The 26180-nt window shown below is 40.6% G+C and overlaps 1 long non-coding RNA gene across 1 annotated transcript; it reads left to right on the top strand.

The window, feature by feature from the left end:
* The first annotated feature begins 1054 nt into the window (after positions 1-1054).
* Positions 1055-23170, top strand: LOC121737628. Its single transcript, XR_006037167.1, has 3 exons — positions 1055-1065; positions 9709-9718; positions 23085-23170. It is a non-coding gene; the product is annotated as an uncharacterized LOC121737628 (long non-coding RNA).
* The last annotated feature ends 3010 nt before the right edge of the window (positions 23171-26180 follow it).

Genomic DNA, 26180 nt, shown 5'->3' on the forward strand with positions numbered 1-26180 from the left:
ACTCTTGTGTACTTTTTGTGTACTACACTAAGTCATTCCTGCGTAGGTAGGAAGCATTCTAATATGAAAGACCTTGAAACAAAATTAAGATTTTAGTGTTGGCTGTACCCAAGATGTATGATGTATGAAGTTCGGTATTGACAAATTTTCATGGATTCCAAACTTTTACATTTACAACTTTAGGAACTCCTGAACAATTGTTATTAAAAACTTGTTATGTTAATGTATGAGTATTGTATGGAATGGAAAACTCATTAGTCGAGTATAATAATATATTTGTAATTAATTTCGCACGCGTCAGAATGTAGTAGTCAGTGAGCCCTAGAACAGATTTTTTTTTAATTACTATCAAGCAAATTTTTTGGGAGTAGATTCATTTTAATGAGACGAACAACATTTTTATTTGGGGAAATCTCGAAGGTCTCTAAAGGAACTCTAACGAGCTGATGTTTTGTATATTAATAGATTAGTAGTCATATTATAATTTAAGAGTAACATTGTAATACAAATAAAACAGTCCATATTTTGGGACCATCAATTCAAAGTATCAAATTTTTACTATCTCTGTTAATTACCACTTTCGAGATTTTTCGCAAATAAAAATGTTGTTCGTCTTATCAAAATGAAGCTACTCACAAAAAATTTGCTTGTTAGTTTAAAAAAAAATGTTCTACGGCTCCCGTACTACAGGCTTTTTTCTTTATTTTACTTTTTCATCTTTTTACGTCATGTATTTCAGTAGTGAAAAAGATTTTTATACAGCACTAGCTGACACCTGCAACTCCGTTTTTTTTTTTTTTTTATGAAATAAGGGGACAAACGAGCAAACGGGTCACCTGATGGAAAGCAACTTCCGTCGCCCATTGACACTCGCAGCATCAGAAGAGCTGCATGTGCGTTGCCGGCCTTTTAAGAGGGAATAGGGTAATAGGGGAGGGTAGGGAAGGGAAGGGAATAGGGGAGGGTAGGGAAGGGAAGGGAATAGGGGAGGGTAGGAAAGGGAATAGGGTAGGGGATTGGGCCTCCGGTAAACTCACTCACTCGGCGTGAAACAGCGCAAGCGCTGTTTCACGCCGGTTTTCTGTGAGAACGTGGTATTTATCCGGTCGAGCCGGCCCATTCGTGCCGAAGCATGGCTCTCCCACGTATAACCAAAATTAGTTTGCCAAAATTCGTTTATCGCGCGGGAACCGTACATTTTTCCGGGCTAAAAGTATCCTATGTCCTTTCCCGGAACTCAAAGTATCTCAATTCAAATTCAAATCAAAATTCAAATTCAAACTCGCACTTTATTTACCAAAAAAAGTGAGAAAAAAAATATTAATCTTTTAAAATAAAGTTTACAATGCTGTAACTTAAAATTATACAATTATACAATAAATACATAATTTCGGCTCAGCTCAAGCGGTTCAGCGGTTTGTGCGTGAAGAGGGAACAGACAGACAGACAAACTTTCGCATTAAAATATTAGTAAGTATGGATATAGACACGATAAAAGTATAATCCCTTACGCTTAAAGGGAGAATGCTACTTAAGTGGGTACTTCGGAAAAAAATTCACCAACTTTCTACGTTTCGCCTCAATTTCGGGATAGGGATTATGGACAGCTAAGTTTTGAGTGAAATCCGAGTTGAGAATTTTATGGATTAGAATTATTACTTCACTTTGCGTGTGATTTTAAAAATATTTTATTTTTGGGGGAAGTTTTCCAATTCTATAAAAGCTTTTAATTTTGGTTAAAATTAAATTCGTTGGATATAGCGGGCTAAGTAGTAAGTAATGACGCCTATACCGATTTTGATGATGGTTCAGAATTTGCCCGATTCTGCCTTTAGACCGTTTTGTATCTGCAAAATGATTCTCATACTACGAATAGCAAAAATCTCTTATTTTATTTCAAACGAACTCATAGGAATACCATTTTTTAGTTTGATCGTTAACAAACTGGATAATAAACGAAACCATGTTAGAAGTGATGAGGGAGCACACACACTCTACACCTTTTTTTTTTCGTTGGGGGAATGTATTAACGCATCCCCGGGGCCTGGGGAGGACCACCGAGGTATGTAGGACTCCCCGGGGCGGACGTCCGCACCCGGGACTACCCACTAAACCCAACGGTGTTCCTGCTCCTGAAGGTGGGACTACGGGAAACGCGAATACGGGAAACGGGGATATATAATACACTCTAACACCTGCAGGTCAAAATCGTTTTCATCCCTTTTTGCTTCGCCATAGTCGAGCCAAAATTACCTCTACTTGCAAGGTAACAGAATTTTTGCTCCCTAGTGGAGTTAAAATTACGTTCAGTTGTAAGGAAATACTAAGTAAGGCGCATTATTTCGGTGGCTGAACCTACATTGTAACAAACCTCAATTTGACAAAACATCTTCAGAATAATAGCGCGTTGTATGCCGACAACAATGTATTGTTTTGTATTGTTTCCCTAAAGCTGCGACTAGGGTTGTACAAAATATTAAAATTAAAGGATTAAATGGGACTGGGCGGGCCATAACAGCCGCATGCATCCTGACCGCTGGGCAAAGATCACCACAGAATGGGTACCAGACGACGCCGCCGTGGCCGGCCTCGATGGTGGTGTGATGAGCCAGGCCTACGGTTATGTTGGATCGAGAGGATTGAAAGACTTTGGGGGAGGCCTTTGCCCTTGGCCTTTGTCGGTTAACTATTGATCATATCAGTTTTCAAACCAAAAAAAAAAAGATCTAAAATTGGTGAAGCAGACAGACAGACAAACCCTTCTCCAACCCATATTTTTTTACATTGTATGTTTTATGTTGTCGCATTATAATGCGATTTGCAAGTGTTGATAACCCTAGATCACGGTCAACACTTTCTTGACTCCCAACAATTTCATTTTCCCCGCGAATGTAAAACCCGGGTACAAAAACCCTTCCCTGAGGATTCTCAGACATTCCTATCATTCAGCATTTGAAGTTTCTGGCTTTGCTGAATTTGTCTTAGTAGGTGATTACCTGTATCTTGTATTACTTTGTATTACTAAACTCACCGGCCAAATTAGAGGAACATAACAAAATTTTAATTTTTTTTTAAATTGTTCACTGATTTTTATATATTTATTTATTTATTTACTAATTGATTATTAAAAAATAAATTTTATATAAATTTAGGACATAAAAACGTGAAAAATAGAAAAAAATCAGCAAAAATCAAAAAATTAAGAAAATCTTTGAAATTTCAGTAGTAAGTTTTTAAGATAAATTCTCCATTTTTATTAAAGAAATGCCATGTTAAAAGCGTGTAATGCCTTCTATGGATCTCAAGAGGGCCTGGATACGCCAATCCATGCTTGCATTTTAATTGTCAATCATTTCCTGTGGGATATTCTCCTACTCCTCCAGTATCGCCAACTTGAGCTCCTGGACACATTTTGGAGCTGGAGTTTTAACTCGTACCGTTCACCCATTGATGTGCCACACGTCTTCAATCGGATCCACATCTGTAGACCACGCTGGCCTCTCCACCTGGGCTACGCCAGCATCGTTTAGGTAATAATGCCCGATTTTCTTACTCTATGGACGCACATAAAATTGAAATTACTACATAAAACTGTGTAAAAGGCACACCATGCAGTTCCAGGATGTCGGTGCTATAGCACTGTACTGTCAAAGTACCATCATCTATAATCATCAGCTCCATGCGGGCTCCAAATCATATGCAACTCCAAACCATTACGAAGCCTGCATCATAGGCCACTGTTTCCGGTAAGTTTGATGGCCTGTAGCTTTCCTTATGATTTATCCACATTCTTTATCGCCTGTCAATACAATGTACACAGAATTTGCTCCCATCACTGTACAGCACAAGATTTCACTCACTTGTCTAATTTTGATGTTCACGCGCAAATCTTAGCCTGGCTCTTCGGTGTCCTGTCTCAAGTTTTGGTGCCCTTGCTATCACTTTTAAGTTTAATTTAACTTCTTTGAGTCTTCTTCTTACTGTACAATCACTTACACGTTCATCTTGGACCTGTTCCGACAGGTTTCGTGTCTGCATAGCAGTTTGAGGTCGATTTTTTAAGTTTTGTTTCCTTACAAAATGGTCATCCTGAACCATTGTCACCCGATATCTGCCTTGTTCTCGTCTCCGAACGTAAGATCCAGTCTCTCTGAAGCGTTGAAAGTTACGCTGAACCACGGAAGCCGACACACCTAAGGCCTGACTGACCGAACGGTAGGTGTGACCTTTCTCTATCGTGGTTACAGCTCTAGCTGTCGCAGATGCTGGGAAATCACTAATTTTGTATCTAAGCAATGTGTTCTTCCAAAAACCAAACAATCAAATGAGCTGAGCATACCTTTCACCCCGCTAAAACGCCATTCTTATCAGGAACACTTACAACGTCAATAATCGAAAAACACTTATTAGGGCATAATTGCTATAAAACCTGTCAACTTGCCAGTTTTGTTCAATATTTTATTTCTTGAATGAGCTTAGAAGCTATAAAAAAGGCTTTCAGACAGCCCGACCCACTTGAGTTCAAGTTTTGGACCTTTTTACCTATGTTCCGCTAATTTTGCCAGTGTGGTATGTTTTAAACTTCTGCAAACTAATAAATCTATTAGTCTACATAACTTTTAAACTTAGTATGTAACCCATACATAAGCCGCATGTATCCTGACCGCTGGCCAAAGATCATCACAGAGTGTTTTTTTTAATGAAATAAGGGGGCAAACGAGCAAACGGGTCACCTGATGGAAAGCAACTTCCGTCGCCCATGGACACTCGCAGCATCAGAAGAGCTGCAAGTGCGTTGCCGGCCTTTTAAGAGGGAATAGGGTAATAGGGAAGGGAAGGGAATAGGGGAGGGTAGGGAAGGGAATAGGGTAGGGGATTGGGCCTCCGGTAAACTCACTCACTCGGCAAAACACAGCGCAAGCGCTGTTTCACGCCGGTTTTCTGTGAGAACGTGGTATTTCTCCGGTCAAGCCGGCCCATTCGTGCCGAAGCATGGCTCTCCCACGTGTGTATATATATATATATATATATATATATATATATATATATATATATATATATATATATATATATATATATATATATATATATATATATATATATATATAATTATATATAGTATATATATAGTATAGGTACCAGATGATGGACGACGCCGCCGCGCCGTGGCCGGCCTCGAAAAAGATGGCGCGATGAGCTAGACAAATACGAGCCAGGTTGGCCTACGGCTGCGTTGGATCGAGATAACTGGAAGACTTTGGGGGAGGCCTTTGCCCAGCAGTGGGACAGACATAATACTTTAGGGTGTACATATTGTGTTCCTTAAATATAGAGTTTACTGAGAAATTAGTATGAAAGTGACACTTTTGACTTATTGCCATGAGAAATGCAACATCGTCATTTTGCCCGGAAAAATGTAAGTTTCCCGCGCGAAAAGCGAATTCTGGTCCAACGGCGGGCATTATATTATTATACTTGTTATTAAACTAGATGTTTCGTATTATGTTTTTTAGATTACTAGATATTGCCCGCGGCTTTGCTCGCGTTAAGAAGTACTATTATTATATACAATCTTTCACCCACTATTTTATCCCGTTAGGGGTGGAATTTATCAAACTCCTTTTTAGCGGACGCCTACGTCATAACATCTACCTGCATGCCAAATTTCAGCCCGATCCGTCCAGTGGTTTGGGCTGTGCGTTGATAGATGACTATATCAGTCAGTCAGTCACCTCTGAGTTATTAATATTAAGATATATAGCTATGTTTATCTATTTACCGAATAAACTCAAAGTCCCATTATACCGAGTAAACTCGAAATATTTCCTGATAGAATATAACAATATTTGAACTCTTAAGCTTTATGAGAAACTTTCTTTTATAAAAATATCTGAACCCTAGGATTGAAAACCAATTTCGTTTAAGGAAAGGATTTGCATCTGAAAATATTTGGTGCCCGAATACTTTGTTAGAGCTGTTTTTTAAACAAAAAGAGTTGTAAAATAATAAATAATATTGAAGGTTTTCTTAGCCGGTCAAGCGCGAGTCGGATTTGTGCCCGAAGGATTCGGTGCTGACGAAATGAATATTTCAAGTGGTCTTTTTTTTATGAAATAAGGGGGCAAACGAGCAAACGGGTCACCTGATGGAAAGCAACTTCCGTCGCCCATGGACACTCGCAGCATCAGAAGAGCTGCAGGTGCGTTGCCGGCCTTCTAAGGGGTAATTGGGGAGGGTAGGGAAGGGAATAGGGGAGGGTACGAAATTAAATAGGGGAGGGTAGGGAAAGGAAAAGGGTAGGGGATTGGGCCTCCGGTAAACTTACTTACTCGGCGAAACACAGCGGAAGCGCTGTTTCACGCCGGTTTTCTGTGAGGACGTGGTATCTCTCCGGTCGAGCCGGCCCATTCGTGCCGAAGCATGGCTCTCCCACGTCAAGTCTGTGATGTTTTTAATATTGGGCAAACATTTTGTTATCAAACCTCAGGTTTTAGAAGTGAAAACTTCTTTAGCGGCGTTGAGCACTTTTGTGAGATGGGTAAAAAACTGTGAAACTCGCGTCATGTTCTCGTGCTGATCGAAAAACCGTAAGAAGGTTGGAGAGTAGTGTTGTAACATCGAAATCGATTGTTTTTTTTCGATTGTCGATATTTTTTAATCGATTGCAGTCCGACTTGTTTTTGACCGACCTCTGTGGCTCAGTGGTGAGCGCGTTGGTAGCTCAAGCCGGGGGTCGCGGGTTCGAATCCCGCCGACGGAACAAAAAGTTTTCAATGTTCCCGGGTCTGGATGTGTATTAAATATGTGTATGATATAATAAAAATCTTAAATATATGTATAGTATAAAAGTATTAAATATATTTCCGTTGTCTGGTACCTGTAACACAAGTCCTTCAGGTACTTAGCACGGGGCCAGACTGACGTGGTGTGAAGCGTCCATAGATATTATTACTATTATTATATATGTAAGGAAGTATGGATTAATAAACAACATCAGGTAAAAGATTTTTCACTACATTTTACAATTGAATTGTGTTTAAGAGTTGTAATTTCATAAGAACTATTGTATTTCAGTATTTTCCCGGAAATTTTCCGACACCCGGTGCACTGGGAAATGTATTTTCCAGGAAAAACTCAAATGTGCTAACATTTTCGCCACTAGCATTTATTTGCTAAAGTATTTGAACAATGCGCGTTTACTTAATACCTTAAACAGTGCTTTTATTTTTAAGTGAGTTAAAAACCGCATATTTTAGGGCATATTTTCTGAAAATTTGCATATTTAAACTCTGAACATAATGTATGAAGATAATTTTAAAATTATTTAAATATTTTTTGACACTTGTGCCACAGCCCTTTTGGGCTACTATAAGTGTCATCGCGTAATTGTTCTATTTTGTTATTTTGTTTTGGAAAAATAAATATTTCATTCAATCATTCATACATTTTTTAATGCTTAAACCGCTGAACCGATTTTGATGAAATTAGGTATTAAAATAATTTGAGTCTAGGACAAGAGATTCTTTTTATCCAGAAAAAAATATACGGTTTCCGCGTCATAAGCGAATTTGTGAGCAACGGAGATACGGGCGTTATCGTAATATTGTAATAATAGAAGACGCCCAACTCTGTTACATCAAAATTAGTTTATCGCCCGGAAACAGTACATTTTTCAGGATAAAAAGTATCTCATGTCCTTTCCCGGGACTCAAAGCCTCTCCATACCAAATTTCAACAAAGTCAGTTCAGTGTTTTAAGTGTGAAAAGGCAACAGACAGACAGACACAATTTTGCATTTTTTAATCTATGGACGCTTCACACCACGTCAGTCTGGCCCCGTGCTAAGTACCTGAAGGACTTGTGTTACAGGTACCAGACAACGGAAATATATTTGATACTTTTATACTATACATATATTTAAGATTTTTATTATATGATACATATATTTAATATACAATATACATCCATGACCCAGGAGCTTTGAAAACTTTTTGTTCCGTCGGCGGGATTTGAACCCGAGTCCCCCGGCTGAAGCTACCAACAGCCCACCAACTGAACCACAGAGGTGGTCGAAGTCGAGTATGGATGGATGTTGAAAACTCATACAAAGTATGTAATATGTAATATTACTTTAACGTCTCTTTTGTCTTGTATAATAGGGCAATATACGTGAGTGTTTGTAGACTTTTACGAGGATATAACAGGGGTAATAGAACTCAACGACATATTATATCATAAAAACTCAGGTACAAAACATATTATATTTAAGAAGTAAAGTAAATAATCGTATATTGTATACGAGACGATCTTTTGTTCTGTATGTTTAGATGCTCAGCAACGGTTGCAAGTTCTGTGAAATTTATTAAGCTGGCTCCACACTCGCGACGCGAAAGGCCGCGAAGTGCACGAACCGCGAGTGTGGAGGGTTTCACGGCTTCGCGTTCGCGCTTCCCGGCTTTCCCCGTGGTGGAGGTGGTGGAGGATTTCGCAGCTTCGTGTTTGCGCTTCGCGGCTGCGTATTTGTACGCATCGTGTTCACGGCGCGTAGCATCCGTGAATCGCGGCCACAATTCGCGCCGCGAGTGTAGGGCCCGCATCCGACGTTCGGGGACGTTTTTTTGGGCCCGCAACAAAGGGCTTGCGAAGCGCGAACGCGAACATCATCCATAGTCCACACTCGCTTTTATTCGCAGTCACAATTACAGAGCAGCAGCAACAGTGACATCAACGTCTGTTTTACTCAAATGCGCGAACGTAAATGCGAAGATTGTGAGTTTAGAGTTCCGTATTTGTTCGCGTCGTGTACACGGCGCGTAGCATCCGTGAATCGCGGCCGCAATTCGCGCCGCGTGTGTGGAGAGGGCTATATATATATATATATATAGGGCGTTGTTTAGCTAGAAATAGATCCAGCAAAGCTTCGTATCATTTAAGACAGAGTGAGGTATTGTCTCAGAATCTAGTTTTAGCCCAGACACTCTCAGTTCAGGATTCAGGTCATCAAAAGATCTCCTGATAGGCTTATAAATTAAATTGTAGATCTATTTGTCTAGCCTTGGGGTTTGTTATTGCTATTTTAATTATATCATTATAACTATCCAGCCATACTAATATTATAAATTCGAAAGTGTGTCTGTTTGTCTGTCCGTCCACAGGTTCGCCGTATAAAAAGTTTGGCAGTACACCTTAAAAGCCAAACGAGCGTAATTTGTGAGTTGTGAGTCGCAGAATTTCGGCTGACAGAAATTCTGCTGCATTCAGTTTCATAAAAAAGTCCTGTTTGATTCACACGAGCGTAATTTTGTGAGTCACGATTTGTATGAAAAGATATTTACGCGACCGAAATTCTGTGACTCACAACTGACAAATTACGCTCGTTTGGCTTCACTCTAAAGGGCACTTTTTTTAATGTGGGGTCTACCAGACCCCTCTATCTCTTGTGTAACACGGCGCTCCACGGCTATTTACTTTCTGTAATTTTCACTAAACAGAATTTCTGTACTTTGATGTCTTTGTCCAACTCAGAAACTTTCAGAGTGTCTGCCATTTTCTGATCTCGCTATTTAATTACAAACTTTTATCTTAAGGATTTGTAAAAAGTAGCAAGTAATTTCGTCACTAGATTTTGCACTTAATCTAATATAATTTATAATTCTCGTGTCACTGTGTGTATGATTTATAACGTATTATAATAACCTAGTTTGCCAGTGCTCATAACGTGTAGAATCGACGCCATACTATTCGTTCAGAAATATACGCCAGTGCATTGGCGTATATGAGTTTCTTAGGATGTAATTAAAATAATTTTTACGTGGGAGAGCCATGCTTCGGCACGAATGGGCCGGCTCGACCGGATAAATACCACGTTCTCACAGAAAACCGGCGTTAAACAGCGCTTGCGCTGTGTTGCGCACTTGCAGCTCTTCTGATGCTGCGAGTGTCCATGGGCGACGGAAGTTGCTTTCCATCAAATGACCCGTTTGCTCGTTTGCCCCCTTATTTCATAAAAAAAAAAATACTATTCGTTCCGAAATATACGCCAGTGCATAGGCGTATATGAGTTTCTTAGGATGTTATTAAAATACGTCACACATGTCCTACTATATTATTCGTAGCACTCTACGAATAATAAAAATTAGGGAAACATAACTCCCATACTTCAATAGCTTTGAATTTGGTTCCTTTTCGCACACTAAAATTAAAGCCGTTGACAATAACTGTCAACACTTCTATAATTACAGAAAATTTTTGCATGTATTCGGGTCACATTTTGTAGAATCGGGACAAATTTGACACGGTTACTCTTCCTTAGTTTTTGTTATTCGTAGGTAGCACTTGTCTATATTCATGACATCTATACGTATACTGGGTTTTGTTTCGGAACCTAGGCTGACGGTTTAAAATCAAAAGAATATGACCATTTAGCGACACAATTTCTGAGATTGTAACTATATTATATCAGCACTGATTTAAGGCTATTCGGCCTGACTTAGCCACACTGCTTTCCAGCAGACCGAGTATTATTTATTAAATAGCAACACAAGGGCAAAAAAGGCTTTTTGCTGCCTATAATTATCTCTTACATCATACTCAAACCTCTGAGCCTGGAGTACCTTTTTCCCCCTCTGACGGTATCGAAAGTTGGGGTGTCTCCGGTGTTGAGTATATGTAGACTCATTGCTTTTGACGACCTCTGTGGCTCAGTGGTGAGCGCGTCGGTAGCTCAAGCCGGGGGTCGCGGGTTCGAATCCCGCCGACGGAACAAAAAGTTTTCAATGTTCCCGGGTCTGGATGTGTATTAAATATGTGTATGATATAATAAAAATCTTAAATATATGTATAGTATAAAAGTATTAAATATATTTCCGTTGTCTGGTACCTGTAACACAAGTCCTTTAGGTACTTAGCACGGGGCCAGACTGACGTGGTGTGAAGCGTCCATAGATATTATTATATTATTATTATTATATTGCTTCCAGTACAGCAGACACTTCCCTTCTTCGTGGATCTTCCTTATCGCCACCCCACCATGGGCTTTTAGCGTTCGCGTCGCCTCCAAAAACCATCTTATCAGATCCCAGCTCCCTTCCTATCCACATAAGATGGTCCAGGTATGGCCCTACAGGCTTATCGGGCTCGAAATAAATGTTATACGTGGATGTGACAGCGTGCTCCGACGATCTGCTGGACCGAGTGGGCTACTGGAAGGTGGAGGAGAGTCTGACGAGCTCGGACCACAACGGCATATCATTCGGCATCAGACAACAGAAATCCACAGGCACGAACATAATACGTACCACACGCATATTTAACACACAGAAGGCAAACTGGACTCAGTTTCGTGAGAAACTGACCCAGCTGATGTCAGACAGACAATTGACTCTACAAGTGATGGACTCAATACACAGCATACAACAAATAGATGAAGCAATAGACAGATACACGAAAGTCATAACACAGACATGCAGAGACACTATGCCGACCAAAAAACACACACAAAAATTCACCTTGTCGTGGTGGAATGATGAGCTCGCGCAGATGAAGAAGGAGGTCGCTACGAGGAAACGCAGAATCAGGAACGCAGCGCCTGATCGCAGAAACCGCGTGGTTGGACTTTACCTGGAAGCGAAAGAGAAGTATGAAAAGGCAGTGAAAGAGGCTCAAGTAACGAGCTGGAAGGAGTTTTGGCGAAAACAGGATAGGGAGGGGGTCTGGGAGGGCATCTACAGGGTGCTGAACAGAGTTGGAGGGAGGGATGAGGATCTGCCCCTAACAAGGGGCGGTGAGACTCTCGACGCCCGAAGCTCTGCAGAATTGTTGGCGGAGACCTTCTACCCCGCGGACCTGGAAAGTGATGAAAGTGAGGAACATCGACGGACGCGCCGGCGTGCGGAGTCCTTGTACTCCGAACCGCCGACGGGCCCGGACGACCCTCCTTTCATCATCGAGGAGTTGAAGAGAGCCATAAGGTCCTTCAACCCCAAAAACTCTCACGTCCGACATCTGCCAGCACACTGTCGATTGTAACACGGAATGGTTCCTTGCCCTGTTAAATAAGTGCCTCACTGTCGGTTACTTTCCCGAAAAGTGGAAGCAGGCGACAGTGGTGGTGTTGAGAAAGCCGGGCAAGGAATCATACCGGGTACCAAAAGCCTATTGACCGATCGGCCTTCTTCCTGTTCTCGGCAAAATCTTTGAGAAGATGCTGGTCTTCCGACTTAGGTTCTACCAGTATGGCTTCATGCCCCAAAGGAGCGCCGGGGACGCCCTCTATAGGTTGGTGAACCACATCAGAAAGAAGAGGGAGGAGAAGAAAATTTCTGTTGTGGTATCACTGGACATAGAGGGGGCCTTCGATAGTGATTGGTGGCCGGCCATAAAGGTTCGGTTGGCTGAAGTTGGGTGTCCGGAGAACCTGAGGCGGGTGATCAGTAGCTACTTGAGTGGAAGGAGTGTGAATGTAAGATATGCTGGTGTGGAAGTGAGCAGGGATACCGACAAGGGGTGCGTGCAGGTGGCATTGGGGGACAGGGAGGTGGAACGAATGGCTTCGGCGATTGAGGACCCACATCCGGCAGAGCAGGTAGAGCTGAGGTTCGGGATGGTAGATGAAGACTCATATGCCGATGTTATTGATAGCCACATCCATAGGATCTATACGGACGGCAGCAAGATTGAGTGTCGAGTCGGAGCCGCACTCTCCGTATGGAAGGGTGAGGCCAAGACAAAGGCCGTCAAGCTTGCCTTGTCGCCGTATTGCACCGTCTACCAGGCTGAACTTCTAGCGCTCCAAAGAGCAGTAAGTATAGCCTGCAGGAGTGGAATGGCAAAGGTCGGTACCCTTAGTGATTCCAGATCGGCTCTTCAGGCTGTTACCCTTAGTTCCTCTCATCCCCTGGCAGTGCAAACTCACAAAAAGGGAGGTCTCCTTGTTTTGGATTATGGCGCACGCAGGGTTGAGAGGGAATGAGAGGGTTGACGAACTAGCCAAGGAGGCCGCGCTGAAATTGAGAAGGAAACCTGACTACGATCTGTGTCCTGTTTCATTCGTCAAGCGTATCTTGAGAGAGGATACGATTGAGGAATGGAACAGGAGATACGAGGTGGGAGGGACGGCCGGAGTCACGAAGCTCTTTTTCCCAAACGCTGCTGCTGCATACAAAATAGTACAGAAAATAGACATCACACACCACACCACACAGATTCTAACCGGTCACGGCGGATTCGCCTTCTACTTGAACAGATTCAAACTGAAGGAGGATCCGTCCTGCCTGTGTCAGCCAGGAGTTGAGGAGACGGTTCCTCACCTGCTACTCGAGTGCCCAATTTTTGCTAGCAATAGATACGATATTGAGCAGAAATTGGGCACATCGATAACGGGTGAGAATCTGCCATCCATCCTGGGGGGTAAAAAGCAGGATATCTTCCTGGCTTTTTGCAGGACAATCGTGGGTGTACTAAATAAGCGTAACGGTAGTATTTTGTGTGATAATAATAATTAGGTTCTAATTTTAAACTGTGATATTAGGATAGTCTCTGTACTCTTGGTTTTATATTTGTGCCGTTGTTTTATTATTTGACATTTTAATTGTATTTTATTTTATATTTTGTTTTTATTAGTGGAATCATTTATTGTATTTTTTAATTACATCGTGTAAATTACATTGGACATCTATCATATTTTGTACAAATTATAATTAGTGAACATAATTGTTACATCAAAGGCTGATTAGACAAATTGTATGTATTTATAGACAAATAGAAAATAAATAGCCCTGATAATGTTAGGGGGACGAAATATTAAAAAAAAACCTCTGAGCCGATTTTGATGATATTTCGTATACTTTGAGTCCTAGGAAAATACTTAGTGTTAATAATACGTTATTAACGTCGGAGTACGTTTTTAACGTGGGAGAGCCATGCTTCGGCACGAATGGGCCGGCTCGACCGGAGAAATACCACGTTCTCACAGAAAACCGGCGTGAAACAGCGCTTGCGCTGTGTTTCGCCGAGTGAGTGAGTATACCGGAGGCCCAATTCCCTTCCCTATCCTCCCCTATTTCCTTCCCTTCGCTTCCCTACCCTCCCCTATTACCCTACCCTCTTTTAAAAGGCCGGCAACGCACCTGCAGCTCTTCTGATGCTGCGAGTGTCCATGGGCGACGGAAGTTCCTTTCCATCAGGTGACCCGTTTGCTCGTTTGGCCCCTTATTTCAGAAAAAAAATAACGCTTTCTTTCTTCACAAACCTTCACATTAGTACTACTACAACATTTTATTTTAAAGTATTACTTTATAGTCCGGGAGCCATAGAACAAATTGTTTTTTTGATTACTATCAAGCAAATGGATGTTCTATTTGTAGGACAATGTTACTCTTAAATTAAATAACTATTAAACTATCAATATACAAAAAATCTGCTTGTTAGGGTTCCGTTTTAGGGTTCAGTAGACAAAAGGGTACTGTAATTAACAAGTCTTGTTGATTACAGTACCCTGTAACGGAACCCTAACGAGCTGATTTTTTGTATATTGAATATTTATAGACTAAGGGCCTGTTTCACCACTTCCTGATAAGGCTATCCACTAGTTAACTTGACAGATCAACTATGGAGAATCTGTCAAAAAAGTTGTGAATATCCTATTAGGCACTTTATCAGAAAGTGGTGAAACAGGCCCTAATAGTCATATAATTTAAGAGTAACATGGTCCTACAAATAAAACAGTCCATATTTTAGGACCATCAATTCAAACATTTCAAAGTATGAAATCCTTTCTATCTCTGTTAGCTACCACTTTCGAGATTTTTCGCTAGTAAAAATGTTGATCGCCTTATCAAAATGAAGCTACTCACAAAAAATTTGATTGACAGTAATAATGAAAAATTGTTCTAGGGCTCCCGTACTATTTATGGTTGCGTGGTAAAAAATCTTAACTTTACAATCTTATACTAAGTACAATATGCACGCAAATACGCATGGCAGGACGCACGCCACACGCACTTGCATGCCGCCGGGTAAAGCGGTCTTGACATTTCAAAATTGATGTACAACCTTTATTTTAACCGATTTTAAAAGAAGAGGAGTTTTAATGTTCTGCTGTGGATATTTTTACTACTCTTAATCTAAAAGGAAGGGTAAATTTTTTTCCGGTCCACGACGAAACAAAAAGGTAGCATACGATTTTAGATTAGAGTTCGATCCGGTTCCAGCAATCCTTCGAGCGGCTCGATGCGAGCCTTCGAGCTGTCAGTTTTGCGGTCCACACAGTAATTATTACTCGATTTGGGGTAAAACTATTGATCAAAACCGTATGTGAGTACTTAGCATTAAACTGAATAGAAGTTAGGGAGAAGCCACACGGTGCGGGGCGGCGGCAGCGCGGCGCCGGAGCGGTGCCGCTGCGGCGTCCTGCATATAAAAATCAATGATATGCCACACATCGCAGGCACACCGCGCTTCGATTGAGCGAGACGCAAGGGGGGAGAAAGTTTTGGTCCGGTCGGTCAGCGGTGTCGTTGCGGCGCCGCATGCTCCGTGTGTACAGTGCTGCGGCAAAATGTTCGCGGTGCGGCGCCGCATGCTCCGTGTGTACAGTGCTGCGGCAAAATGTTTGCGGTGCGGCGCTGCATGCTCCGTGTGTACAGTGCTGCGGCAAAATGTTTGCGGTGCGGCGCCGCATGCTCCGTGTGTACAGTGCTGCGGCAAAATGTTTGCGGTGCGGCGCCGCATGCTCCGTGTGTACAGTGCTGCGGCAAAATGTGGCTTCTCACTTACTTCGTAACCTAATTTCATTTACATTAGAAGCTTCCAATTACCATGTCAGAAAATTGTTATCACGTTAGCACAATATTACGGATTTCGGAATTCCCATTTTCCGAAATTCCCACCTCTTCCCGGAATCCCATTTCCCACTTAACTCCCAAGGCAGATATAATTGACTCGATCGCTTCGTCGTTCCGTATATTAAGCTCTGCGAAAGCTTACCGTAAATTGTCATATACGTATATTACTGATTCCAATTATTATATGAGGTGTGCGAAGCTCAGCAAGAGCTTATAACCTAGTGTGTGGTTCTTAAGTTTCCACTTGCAAGGGTGCAGGTTCGATCCCGAGTGGAGGCGTGTATAAGACATTTTTAGTTCTCTAGTACACACGGGCGTATATATAGCTTTGATAAGGGGGGGGGGGGGTTCCTAAAGTCCCTAGGGGGTAAAAAAGCGGCCAAGTGCGAGTTAGACTCGCCCATGAAGGCCTACGGACACGCTCCACAGTATAATAATTATTATTATGTTGTAAATAGAAACAAAATACATGTACCTCGCCGATGAAGATCGGTGGGTACATAATAATATTATATTGTCGATTGGACAAGTAAGATGGATAGTAATGGGGGGGGGGGGACCCCAAGGACAACTTATATCCCCCCCCCCCCCTTATTTACGCCCATGCTAGTACATAATAAGCTTGAACGGTGAAGGAAAACATCGCGAGGAAACCCGCACATGGTTGGTCATCGACATACAGATCTGTTCATTCCACTCGTGAGAATGCATAGGTGACCATGCAGACATATTATTAGTTGGTCGCTGTTAAGCATTAGTGTCCTAACCCACAATTTTTTTTGTCGTAAAATTTTGAATGCAGTCTTGTTCTAAATCATCTAAAGAACATAACTGCATTCATAACTCAATACGTAGGTAATTTTTGTGTGGGTTAGCACACGAATGCTTAACAGCGTCCAGTTATAAAGATTTTGAATGTTGGTTACTTTGCTCAGAAAATTATGTATAAATCGTCCACAGTGAAACCGAAGGCCATGTTTCTTTACAGACAGACTAACACGTCAAACTTATAGCATGAGAGGTGTTATAAGTATTTTTCGTCGGGGGTTAGCCCGGCCGCACATTATCCGAAAATTCTGATCAGAAAAATTCGAGCGCCCGCCGGATCGCACTCTGTTCATACATTTTGTTATACTATCAGAATTCTGACGTGTCGAAATGTATGATCGTCCTTCTGATAAGAAATTCGGATAATGTGCCGCCGGGCTTAAGGCCAGGTAGTCCCTAATTTACATGACTTTGAATCAATAATAAACAAACAAATAGTGACTTTTAAAAGCCAAAACAATACAGTTGTTTACTTAATGTACTTTGACAATTTGTGGTTCGAAACATAATATTGAAAACTTCACTCAATCAAAAATAACCCCGAAGAGGAGGCTCAATTCGTAATATTTTTCTTATTTTTCATGAAGCTTATGATAGTTTTACTTTCAAAAATGGATGCAAATATGCGACAGTATCGCGACTGCATCGCTACAAAAAGCCCTTAAAGTGCTGTAAAGTAGAATTTGCAATCGAACCACGACGTCGCCGTTTATGAGACCGCCATAAAAGTAATTTTCCGTGCTCAGGTGATACAATATATCTTGGTAGCATTATAACTTGGCTGAAGCGCCAATGTCATTATCATAACATTTTATTTTAGCATGCCAATCAAAACCCAATCCGAGAAAATTGTATATTTATCGAATACACATTATTATATTTCATAATAAGAATTAAAAGAATATCAAAATGGTTGAATTAAGCTGAACTAATTTATAGAAGCGCTGGATAAAACAAGGAAGAAAATTATGCCATGGAAACTATATTTACAGTGGTCAAAGAAACATTGATGGCAAACAGGCATTTTTTTTACCACGGCGGATTTTTTTATGTTATCAAATAACATTCAAGTTATTAATGTGTTTATTGCCCCGGCGTCGCACGGGTATAAAATATAAAGCCACTGAAAAAATTATTAAAATCGATAGACTATGATCCTTCACGTGGTCTACTTATTATCTGTGCCAAATAACATAGAAATAGCTCAAGTAGTTCGCAAGATAAGCCCTTTCAAATAATTTCCTCCGTTTTTTCCACATTCTCCTATTAGTCTTAGCGTGATAAAATATAGTCTATAGCCTTCCTCGATAAATGGGCTATCTAACACTGAAAGAATCATCAAAATCCGTTGCGTAGTTTTAAAGATTAAAGGGAACAAAGGGACATGAGGGAAAAAAACGACTTTGTTTTATAATATGTATAGAAGAAGAGATAATCGTTTATCGCGTTGGTACCGTACAAACAAAAACTATACCGTCTTTCAAAGTAGCTCCATAACCATCATAAATCGATGTAATATTATGTTTAAACAGCTCAAGCATAAAGAGTTAACAGATAGACAGACAGGCTTATACACATTCGCATTTATAATATAATATTAGTATTCGCATTATAATATAATATAACGCCTCCGTGGTCTAGTGGTTAGAGCGTCGCTCTCGACTCCGGAGATCGTGGGTTCGAATCCCGCGTTAGAAACATGTTATTTCCAAGTTTGGTTAGGACAATGCAGGCTGATCACCTGATTGTCTGACAAGTAAGATGATACATGCGTCGGATGGGCATGTAAAAAGTCGGTCCTGCGCCTGATCCCTTGCCAGTCGTGTCGGTCTTCCGTCCCACTGGGTTATGAGATTAAAGGAATAGAGAGTGCTGTTGTGTACTGCGCACACACTTGGGCACTATAAAATTACTCCTGCGTCACCGAAACCGGTGTGGGAGTATTATTATAATATTAGTATGGATGTTGTATAGGAGCGTAGCAATTCTACAATGCTCGTAGCGCGTAGAGCTACTACGCCGTAGCAGTGCTACGCCGTAGTTACATTGGTACTACAGCTTATATAAGGCAAGGTTTACAAAGAAAAATAGAGATTTCTTTTGGAAATCAACGGATATTCGTTGGCAGTTTGGTAACTAGGAAATACAGATTTTTATTTAGAAAATACTATGGTTTTAACTTTTAATGTTAATTTTTCAAAATAAAATTGTATTTTAAAATAAAAAAAATACTAGAGCACGCCTGCGACTCTGTTGCATTGAAACTCATTTATCGCGTGGGAAACCTATATTTTTTGGTAACAAAAACTATCTTGTGTCCTTTTTCGGGACTTAACGTATCTCCTTACCAAATTTCAGCAACATAATTTGAGCGGTTTAAGCGTGAGGAAGTAATAGACAGACACACTTTCGGATTTATAATATTACTAGCTGTCCCGGCAAGCGTTGTTTTGCATTATAAAGTATTTCGCCCATATTATTTTATTGAAGTGACTAAATAAGTATGTCACCATGGCAACGTCCATCGTTATCCCGTCGCACAAACAATGGTCGCCGTCAATCTCTAGTTCTATTATTTATTCAACAAATGCACTTATCAATATAAAAAGTACCTAGTAGCCGATTCTCAGACCCACTGAATATGCATATAAAATTTGGTAAAAATCAGTAAAGCCGTTTCGGAGGAGTACGGTGACTAACATTATGACACGAGAATTTTATATATAAGACTATAAGTACGGATATGGATATAACTGTATAATACTTTATGAAGCTAGTTGTACGTATAATAAAATGTTTATATCCACTTTAAACGAAATTTCTCGAAGCTAGAGCTAGTTCAGAACACCCACTAACCAGACAAAAGAACTAGGACGCTCAAAAACGTAACGATAGTTCCCAAGTTTATAAATTTCAGCCACACATAAAGCTAGATAGGAAAACATAAAGAGAACCGTAAAAAGGAGAGCGTTCGAGGAAATTTCTCCCACAAATAGCTCGGAACAAGCGCCTTTGGGAATTCCATAATTTGAGTTAAAGGTAATCTTGGTATAAGATAACAAGTCAAACTTCGTGATTCTTCGTGAGTTAGGATGATTTTACTTCCTGTGTAACGTGATTGTGTTTGTGTAATAGTAGCAAGCTACACAGCGAATCCATACTAATATTATGAATGCGAACGTGTGTAATATGTTTATTACCTCTTCACGCCGATTTTCCTGAAATTTGGTAAAATAATAATAATAGCTCCCACACCGGTTTCGGTGACGGTGGCCGGTTTCATTGAAACCGGGCCAGCTACGCAGGAGTAATTTTATAGTGCCCAAGTGTGTGCGCAGTACACAAGAGCACTCTCTATTCCTTTACTCTCATAAGTCTCATAACCCAGTGGGACGGAAGACCGACACGACTGGCGAGAGATCAGGCGCAGGACCGACTTTTTACATGCCCATCCGAACCCACGACCTCCGAGTCAAGAGCCGCGCTCTATACCACTAGACCACGGAAGCGTTTTTTTTTTTGAAATTTAAATAAATAAGAACATTTTTATTTTGTCACCACACAACACATGTAAAACACAATACATACATAATATTGTGTGATGTCAAAATTTGGTATGGAGATACTTTCAGTCCCGGGAAAGGACTTTGTTTATTTTATGCCGGAAAAATGTACGGTTCCCAAACGAATTTTGGCAGAACAGAATTGCGGGCGTCATCTTGTATAATAAGGTAATGAGATAACAAGTCAAACTTCGTGATTCCGTTGGTACATTTACTGTGATGATTTTAATACCTGGGTAACGTGGTTTTGTCTGAGTTATATTGAGGATTTTAGAATTACAAATAAAAAACGCGTCTGTACAAAGTACACGTGTCAGGCTTCAGGGGGAGGGGAGGGGTGCATGGCGTACTAGACGGCTTATCCATATAAATCTATACATTGGAAGTTGGAACGCGCCGCCGCCGCTTCCGGCCCGCTGCCCGCTGATTTTGAGACTGAAGCCTTCAGAGTAAACGAGTCAAAGTAAAACTTCCGTCCAATACCGTGACGGTGTCGTGACGCAATATTATTATTCAATCCTCTTTTTAATGATGCGACCTTTAAATTTCATTCTCAACGTGACTAGAGAAGTTTAATAGAAATGTTACACAATGAATAAGTTAACCAATGTTTTCAACCGACGTCCAAAAAGGAGGAGGTTATATGTTCGGCTGTGGATATATATATATTTTTTTGTCTTTGATAGTCAAACGCATTAAGCAAAGTGTAAGGCTGCGTTTCCGCCAGAGATGTGTTGCGAGGAATGTGTTTTAAGCAATAGCATCCAATATCATATTTTTTGGTTCTCAAAAACACATATTCTACGAGGATCACATCTCTGGTGGAAACGCAGCCTTACAGTATTTTTCATAGTGCCAGTTTCTTACTGTAATAACCCAGTGGGACGGAAGACCGACACGACTGGCGAGAGATCAGGCGCGGAACTGCAACTTTTTACATGCCCATCCAACGACAGGATCATCTTGTTAGACAATCAGGTGATCAGCCTGCATTGTCCTTACCAAACATGAAAACAACATGTTTGTTGTTTCAATTTGTTGTTATGAAATTAGGGGGCAAACTACCAAACGGATCACCTGATGGAAATCAGTGACCGTCACCGATAGGTACTTGCAACATCAGAAGTGTATTGCCACTGGAGGGAATCGAATCCACGAGCTCTACTGTTAACTCTAAACTACTAGACCACGGAGGCGCAATAAAGTCGCCCTACAACACTCACCGTTTATACTAAATCAAATACCCAAGCTAAGCCAAGCACATAGCACAGTAATAATTGAATTCTGAAGCTAAATCGAGCTGTGACTTACGGCTTTTGTCCAACTCTACCGTCACCGGGACGTCGCCGACAAAAATAAAAATAATATGCCACTTTATGACCTAGGGCCTAGGTTATAGCAGAGTAAACAGCCCTAGTAGACAAGTGGCAAGCGATCAACAAGCGACTGGAGAAATACCACGGGCTCACAGAAAACCGGCGTGAAACAGCGCTTGCGCTGTGTTTTTGCCGAGGGAGTGACTTTACTGGAGGCCCAATCCCCTTCCCTTTTCCCTACCCCACCTTCCCTTATTTCCTACCCTACCCTCCCCTATTCCCTTCCCTACCCTCCCCTATAACTATATTCCCTTTTAAAAGGCCGGCAACGCACCTGCAGCTCTTCTGATGCTGAGAGTGTCCATGGGCGACGGAAGTTTCCTTCCGACTCCGATTAAGACCTTGCTGGTCCAGACCCTCATCTTCCCTATAATTGACTATGGTGACGTGTGCTGTTTTGATCTTAGTGCCGATAAGCTCAATAAACTCGACCGTTTGTTTAATAATTGCCTCCGATTCATATTCAACCTTCGAAAATACGACCATGTTTCCTTGTATCGCTCCAAGCTACACTGGTTACCAGTACGTCAGCGCCGCTCTGTGCGGGCACTAAGTGTGTTATATTCACTGCTGCATCATCCCAATCCTCCCGAATATCTCGCCCCTCACTTTCAATACCGTTGCAACAGACACGATTTAAACCTCCGATCCACTTCAAATCAGCTTTTAAGCTGCCCATCCCATAAGTCTAGTTCTGTCCACTCTTCTTTCAATATCCAGGCTGTTCTTCTCTGGAATGCTCTTCCTCCGGAAATCAGGATGTCAAAAACCAGAGATACTTTCAAGCGCAGGGTGCGTGACTTTTACTTGAAACAGTTGGCGGACTCTTAGTTTTCGTATCATTATGTGGTTATATTTATATATTGTATATATATTATAATTATTAATAATAAGTATATTGTATATATAATATATTACATTATATTTATAGTTAAGTATATATAATATTATGTATAATTTATTTACGGTATGTATTTTATTTAAAGTATAGTATAATATGCAATAATTATGTATTTGATAAGTTAAGTAAGTATAAGTTTTTCTTTCTTTTTCCTTTTTTTTTTTGTAACTTGACTGGCACCTACACAATTTTATTCCTGTATCGCCCAAAGGTTGACTGGTAGATAATGCCATTAGGCATTAAGTCCACCTTTGTACTTTTTATGTGCATAAAGTTTTTAAATAAATAAATAAATAAAAGTTGCTTTACATCAGGTGACCCGCTTGCTCGTTTGCCCCCTTACTACATCAGATAAAATCGCTTCGCTAGCGAATACTAATGTCAAATTCGCCAACGCCGACGCCACATTTTGTGGCGTTGGCGTTTACGACAATCGCTTGCCGCTTGTCAGGCCTTCACAACTAACGAGTAGGCCGACTCAGAAGAGATCTCGAAAATACTTATGACGTAGTATGTCATATCGGCCGGCGCGCGCCGAAGGGTCCCACCCTTTTTTTATAATAGAATATCATAGGGTCCCACACATTAACAGTCCGCCTGCAGGCTCTGGTCAGCAGGCTGCCTGACAGTCATTGAACGTCGACACAAAATCTACAAAATCGTCAGAGGAATTACTGTGAGTCTGTGGTCTTTACCGATTAACTGCCAGGCACGGCCTGCCGGCGAAATGTTAATGAAAGCGCCCAACTCGCGTATATTTTAGTTTGTCGAGATACTCCTTAGTTCTGTCTACTCTGGCTATAGGTTTTATTGGTCAACGTTGGTCTACTGATTCATTTTGCTTTGTTATGGCATAGAGCAAAATTAACCCTATAGCCTAGGTAATAAAGTGGCATTTTATTTGAACTTTTGTCGGTGATGTCCCATTGACGGCGACGATGGACAAACGGCCTTAGACTTACAAGTGGATTGAATTTGGTATGCTGATTGCTGATACAGATATATTGCTGATACATCGCTCAGTCGTGCTGGAATATTGGCTATTGACCTTTATTGTCTGTCTCGCTCCATTATTATGTATTTTTTTTATTTCTAAAGGTACAAGTTACAATGCTATAAAATATTGAGTTCTGTCAAAAAACCTCAGAAACAAAGAAATAATTCTCTTTAATATCTTAGAATTTAGAAAATCTCAAACTAGACTGGCAAAGGCAGCATACTCTGGGAAGATATTGCTCTAACTCTCTTAGCATTATGTGGATTACTTTAGATTTGAGAAAAATGGAATTCTGAACTGAGGAGGAATTTTAATTGTTTCGGTTTATCCACTTAAAAATGGGCTAAAATAAGGCTTTAGTTTTATCAATCTTCTTTTAATTTTTTAAATTATATCCATAGGTACTAAATGACGCCTGCAACTCCGTTGCGCCAAAATTTGTTTATCGCGCGGAAACCGTACATTTCTCAGGGATAAAAAGTATTGCCTGGGAATAAAAGTATATATGGAGATAGACGTGGGAGAGAGAGACCATGCTTCGGCACGAATGGGCCGGCTCGACCGGAGAAATACCACGGGCTCACAGAAAACCGGCGTGAAACAGCGCTTGCGCTGTGTTTCGCCGAGTGAGTGCGTTTACCGGAGGCCCAATCCCCTACCCTTTTCTCTTCCCTACCCTCCCCTATTCCATTCCCTACCCTCCCCAATTACCCTGTTCCCTCTTAAAAGGCCGGGCAACGAACCTGCAGATCTTCTGATGCTGCGAGTGTCCATTGGCGACGGAAGTTGCTTTCCATCAGGTGACCCGTTTGCTTGTTTGCCCCCTTAATTCATAAAAAAAAAACTGGGTATGGACCCAGCATAATCAGTTCAGCGGTTTGGACGTGAAAAAGTATTAAACAGACTGAAAGGTAGACAGACAGACAGACAGACAAACAAAAAGACATTTAGACAGGCAGACTTTCGTATTTACAATATTGGTATGGATTATTAGGGCCTGTTTCACCACTTTCTGATAAAGTGCCTAATAGGCTATTCACAACTTTTTTGACAGATTCTCCATACTTGATCTGTCAAGTTAATTGGTGCATAGCCTTATCAGGAAGTGGTGAAACAGGCCCTAAGTATTATAAATATAAAAGTCAATGTGTCTTTTAGTCCATGAATGCGCTGAATGTACATGAAGATACATTGAGTTCCGATATAAGTTCTATTTCGGAAAATTTGCGGTTCCCGCTCGAACGATTCCAAAGTATTGTCTAAACCTTTTTTCAACACTCGACAAAAGATTTGATATTGAAGTGTAGCCATTCAATGAAATTGCGATCAATCCCTCTTTTTTGCGTCGGTAAAAAACATTTGAAGAATTATCTCGCCATGTCCTGCGGTTGGCTCTTACTTCTTTTACGGCAATTTATACAGTCCGGCGGCAAGGATATATAGATTGGTGGATGTTGTTCTATTAAATTAAAATAAGTGAACGTCATATTATTGTTTTCTATTTATTTTAATGGACATTAATTTGTGGGTTTGTTTTTTTGTTATATGCTTTTAGCTATAAATAGTAAGTTTTTAAAATGCACCCGGATCTATATTATGTAGGCCGTAAAGGTCGCTGCCTAGAGGCGGCTGCGTCCTAGGTGGGCGGCAAATTTTGTACATGAAGCGACGGAAATAAAGTGGCTTACACTCATAAAAATATAAATTCAAACTGGCATGATTGTTGATGAACGAAAACGCATGTTTAATTCCGTTCAGACAACGGAATGCAGGAGTGTGGTCTCAAAATATTTAAGAGCTTTAGAAATATTATTTACTACTTATATCATTGGCCACTGGTGCTCGAGTGAAATTCAATAAAATCATCCACATAAAAATGTCTCCGTCCGGAACAGAGGAAGATAAGCGGTAGCATCCCGGCGGGTTAAAAATTCTGTTTTATGCTCCAAGTGGCTTCACAATTTAGAAGCTGCAGCTTAAAACGAAGTTTATCTGTCCCAGAGGCTGTGAACTAGAGACGACAGTTTTAAAAACTAAGCTGCCATGTTGAATTTTTAAAAGCTGATATTTTATGAAACAAAAGAAAAAGCGTGGGAAGTGGGTTGTAATTTTATACTAAATATTAAAGGAAATTCAAAAACTGTAAGTTATCATAATATATTAGACTCCTGCAACCCCGTTTACCGTTTATCGCGCGGCACCGCGACAAACCGTACATTTTTACTGGACAAGAATGTCCTATGTCCTTTCCCGGGACTCAAAATATTTCTATACGAAATGTCAGCAAAATCCGTTATGCGGTTTGCGCGTGAAGAGGTGACGGACAGACAGATACACTCTCGCCTTTATTATGGATTACAAATTATTACCTAAAGCGGTTTCTAATATTATTATTTGCTTGGGTACCATTATCATTTAAAATATAAGAAATTGTTCTCTTTGACGTTGAATACTTTTTAAGTGAAACAAAAGGTTTGAGTCGAGGTAGAATTTTCTTCATAATAAGTTAGTTGATGGTAATAAAGTGTTAATTAATTTTAAATTGTTGTGTATTTTTATAGTCTATCAATTTTCCCTTTTGAAATTAATTGTGGCACACACAGACATGTATCAAGATTACATACTGGTGATACTAGCTAACTAGCTAAAAAGCGCTCTTGTGACGTCATAGTA

This window comes from Aricia agestis, chromosome 21, assembly GCF_905147365.1.
Source record: "Aricia agestis chromosome 21, ilAriAges1.1, whole genome shotgun sequence".
NCBI lineage: Eukaryota > Metazoa > Arthropoda > Insecta > Lepidoptera > Lycaenidae > Aricia > Aricia agestis.